The following is a 4,462-nucleotide window of genomic DNA, read 5'->3' on the forward strand; positions in this document are numbered from 1 at the left end:
TGTGTAGTGCAATATTGTTCGAAGTGAGCGAGTCGATCGAAAAGGTGTGCCAATGAAGCAGCCGCATGAACTAGTCGTTCCCTAGGTGGCGTGGTAGAAGGCTTCTCGTGCTGTGGGGGAACATCATCAGGAATATCCTCAAGATCCTCCTCGCCAATGGCATGAGTGAGACGGTATTGAGGAGGATCAGTCCCATGTCGGCACTCGATTATCCTCATGTGTAACATAGTCGTGATACCCTGTGGGGACATCTGACCTATCAGTGTAAGCGCTGATGACTGGGCCACAGTGTTGAGGATGCTGAAGTGTCTAGCAAGGCACGTCACGTAGGGGTCAATAGAGATTACTCCCTTCCGATGTCGCTCGGTCTGATAGCGAATGGCAAAAGCGATGAAATATGCCAAGTCAGTCACGTGTGCATTCGCCATGCACCATAAATAGTAGGCGTCGTGGGTGTTGACGATGTTAGTGCTCTCTCTCCTTCTGGTCAAGGTGTGTACTAATATGGCATGGAGATATCGTAGGGAAGGGGCGAGAGCTGAGGCCTTCGAGCGGCTGGTGTCGTAGGTGGAAGAGAGTGGTGCCAAAGCCTTCCAGCACAAGGAGGGAGAAATGTGGATATTGCATGGTAGGGAATTCATGTCCTCCTCCTCCATAAACTCATCGGTGTAAAGTCCCAGAGCGACTCCAAACTCTGGGACACTCATCGTGTGAACTAGACCGCCTAATCGGAAGTGAATGGTGTCGGGGTCATCATTTTTTGTCATCACCACCTGTAAATGAAAAGTAGAGCATAATTCTAAAGTTAGCTCTAAATAAGTGGGTTCGGTAATAGCAAAGAACCATTCGCATAGGTCTTCGGACAAGAGGACGCGGAGGGTATTAGCTAGCTAAACTTGCTTTACGGTAGCCCAGTTGATGCAGCGACCTGTAGTGAGGGGTCGCACACGTAGTATCTGAAATAGCTCCTCCTGCGAAGCTTGTGGAAATTCAAGGAATGGGTACCGAACTTCAGCTGTAGCACGTATCGAGGAATAACCCGATCCCCGACGTCTCTTTGAGGATAGGACCGCACCCTTCTTGCCTCTCGATGATGACATAATGTACCTGAAAATGTATGAGCATTGATATAGTACATCCAAGATGTGTTAACATTTAACAATATCAAGTGAGAAGTGAAAAATTTATATGATTATTCAGAAGCATTTACTGGAATCAAAGATGCATCATCAGTTAAGAAATAATCCTAAAACTAGCATATGCTATTTAGTAGCTTTAACAGTTCAAATGTAGAAAATACTAAAGCAACTTACTAAATTATTTAGAACAAATTGGTAACAGTAGCAATATCTGTGTAAGGCATATAGAATACCAATGCAGTAATGCAAATTGGAAAATCAAGGTTGATAAAGTGAACCAAAAGCTGCTGTAGGGTGGCGCACGGGTGTGTTGAAGGCGAGCACGGGTGAGTGGCGTAGAGGAGGATACTCCGGCGGTCGTAGAGGTTCATTAGGCCATAAGTCTTGCGTCAAAAGAATATTATATCTAGTGGTAGCTATGGTCGTGGTCGAGCAGGACATGGTAGTCGTAGAGAACCTTTCCTGGTGGAGTTTTAGTTCCTATGTGCGAATGAGCTTAATAGCTCTATATAACTGTGATAAAATCAGGAACTTTTTAGGGGATAGTGGGAAGAATAAGTACTCAAAAAGAAATAACTGAAATTTATAATAAAATTTTAAATCTGCTAAAAAAATAAAAAGTAGTTTGAATAAAAATTAAAAACATAAAATAATAAAATAAATATTTCTAAACATCTTCATCACTGGATGGTTCGCGATGAGATGTGGACCCGCAAAAGATGACGCTCCCTTCCTCTTCTTCGAGGCTGGTACAGTGGTTTTCTTTCCTCTTGAAGATGACATTGAAGGCGCTAAGGGAGAGAGATTGAGCTTTAAAAACGAAGTTGGAGGCTACGCACGGGCATGGCAGGGGGTACAGCCGTGTGGAAGGAAAATGAAGGGAAAGTGAGGATTAATGCAGGAGAAGTGGATTTTAGGATGGTTTGGGGGTTGGGGAAATGAGAATCTGGGGAATGGTGGCCGGAATAGGGATTAGGGAGTGGAGAATGGGAGATTTCGTCTAGAGTTTTGAAAGGAAGGAGAAAATGAATAGAGATTTGCTATATAGGGGAGGTGCACACGGCCTAGGGCCATGCCCGTGTACTCTAAAGGTGAGCCCGTGTTTTTCGAATTTTACAATTTAGGTCGTGTCCGGCTACTATCCCACGCCCGTGTGTCTTGGGTGGGTGTGTCTCACGCCCGTTTCGAAGAAATAGAATCAAGCCTTGCCCCTGGCATGCCCGTGTTTTTCCATTCCCACGCCCGTGTTTACCTATCAAGTTCACCCACGGTCATGTCGCACGGCCATGGGGATTTATCGTATCCTGTGTTTTTGGGAAATCATGTCCTGCTTCCACACGGCCGTGTCTCTTCCCCTGTTTGGCCACGGCTTTAGGCATGCCCGTGTACCTGGCCGTGTGTGCTGAAAAACTTTGCAATTCAAAGATAAAGTTAATGATTCAAAGTGTTAGAAATTAAAAATAAAGAAATCAAAATATGTTAGTGCTCGGGTTGCCTCCCGAGAAGCGCTTATTTATAGTCTAAGCTCGACTTACCTCTCTAGTGAATGGTCAGGGTGGTTCGTGGAGTTTATACTCCTTATTCCTGCTATCAATCTCATCAAAATAGGGTTTTAATCGGGTGTTGTTTACCTTAAAAGTGTTGAACTTGGGGTGACTCACCTCCACCGTACCGAATGGAAAAATACTGAGTACCGTAAGAGGGATTTCCTCATTCGGTGTGGTAGTGGGGATCTGCAGCATCTAGTAAGACTTTATCACCAGCCTTAAGTTGATTAGGAGAGGTAACGGGCTTGTTTTGGCGTAGTTTCGGTTTATCATGTGTTCTCAATTTGTGTGCTCGCCATTCATCTAACTCTTTTATTCGTAGCCTTCGTTCTTCATGAATGTGTCCTCTATCATTTCTGGAACATGGCTCGTGAACTTCTTTGAAGCTTAATTTTTGCAAAGTCATATTGTCAGTTTTAGTTGATTGGTGTGGACTATTGCCTTCAATGTTCGATGTGATGCCAGAATTACAAGCTTGAAGGGTGATCGTTTCATCTCCCACACGAAGTGTAAGCTTACCTTTGCTCACCACAGTTCCTTGCATCAATTCTGGCTCAAGCGCAATGAATCCTTCCTTATCTTGAGTACTAATTGCGTTGAGGTGTTCCCTTGGGTTAGGTTCAGTATTACTTGGTAAGCTACCTTGTGGTCATTTGGAGATTAGTTTGGATAGCTGGTCTATCTGAGTTTCGAGTCCTTGGATCGATGCTTGTTGAATTTTAAGTGCTATCTATGTATTTTTGAAACGAGTTTCTGACATTGATATGAATTTTGAGAGCATCTCTTCAAGGTTTGATTTCTTCTCTTGTTGATAAGGTGGCTATTGAAAACCCTGAAGATTTTGTGGCTTTTGATTCCTTGACCACCCCAGGAGAAATTTGGGTGGTTCCTCCAACCTGCATTATAAGTATTACTGTATGGGTTATTTTGAGATCTAAAGTAATTGTTACCCATATAGTTGACTTGTTCGTCTTCGGTTGTGGGATTGAAGGATTGATATTTTGTATGCACACCTTCTCCGCTTGAGTCACACCTCATTACTGGATGTACCTACGTAGAACCAAGTAAACCATCAATCTTTTTATTGAGAAGTTCTACCTGATTTGACAGCATAGCAACTGAGTCGACGTTATAAATGCCAGCTGTTTTTGTTGGCTTAGTCCTTATGACTTGCCACTGATAGTTTTTTAGTGACATTTCTTCAATGAATTCATAAGCCTCTTCAGGTGTTTTGTTGTTGATGGTTCCGCCAGCAGCTGCGTCAACCATTTGCCTGGTCGAGGGATTCAGACCATTGTGGAATGTTTATACTTGTAGCCAAAGCGGTAACCCATGGTGAGGGCACCTTCTCAGTAAGTCCTTGTATCTCTCCCATGCATCGTAAAGTGTTTCAAAATTCGTCTACACAAAAGAAGAGATATCATTACGTAATTTAGCCATTTTAGCCAGCGAAAAATATTTTAGTAAAAATTTTTTAGTCATTTGTTCCCAAGTAGTAATTGACCCTCATGGTAACAAGTTCAACCACTATTTAGCTTTGTTCCTCAATGAAAAAGGAAATAACCAAAGACGAATGGCATCATTAGAAATGCCATTGATTTTAAAGGTATCATAAAATTCCAGAAAATTTGCTAAGTCAGCGATGGAATCTTCATCCTACAAACCATCAAACTGCTGTATCATCTGAATAGTGTTAGGTTTTAATTCAAAAGTATTTGCAGCTACAGCAAGTCTAACTGTGCAAGATTCAGTTCCTGTTAGAGAAGGTTTAGCATA

General features: G+C 42.7%; 1 non-coding gene across 1 annotated transcript; it reads left to right on the forward strand.

The window, feature by feature from the left end:
• The first annotated feature begins 4,013 nt into the window (after nt 1-4,013).
• On the forward strand, nt 4,014-4,120 carry LOC128283140 (small nucleolar RNA R71). The gene has a single exon (XR_008273481.1). It is a non-coding gene; the product is annotated as a small nucleolar RNA R71 (small nucleolar RNA).
• Nucleotides 4,121-4,462: the final 342 nt, after the last annotated feature.

This window comes from Gossypium arboreum, chromosome 10, assembly GCF_025698485.1.
Source record: "Gossypium arboreum isolate Shixiya-1 chromosome 10, ASM2569848v2, whole genome shotgun sequence".
In the NCBI taxonomy this organism is placed as follows: domain Eukaryota; kingdom Viridiplantae; phylum Streptophyta; class Magnoliopsida; order Malvales; family Malvaceae; genus Gossypium; species Gossypium arboreum.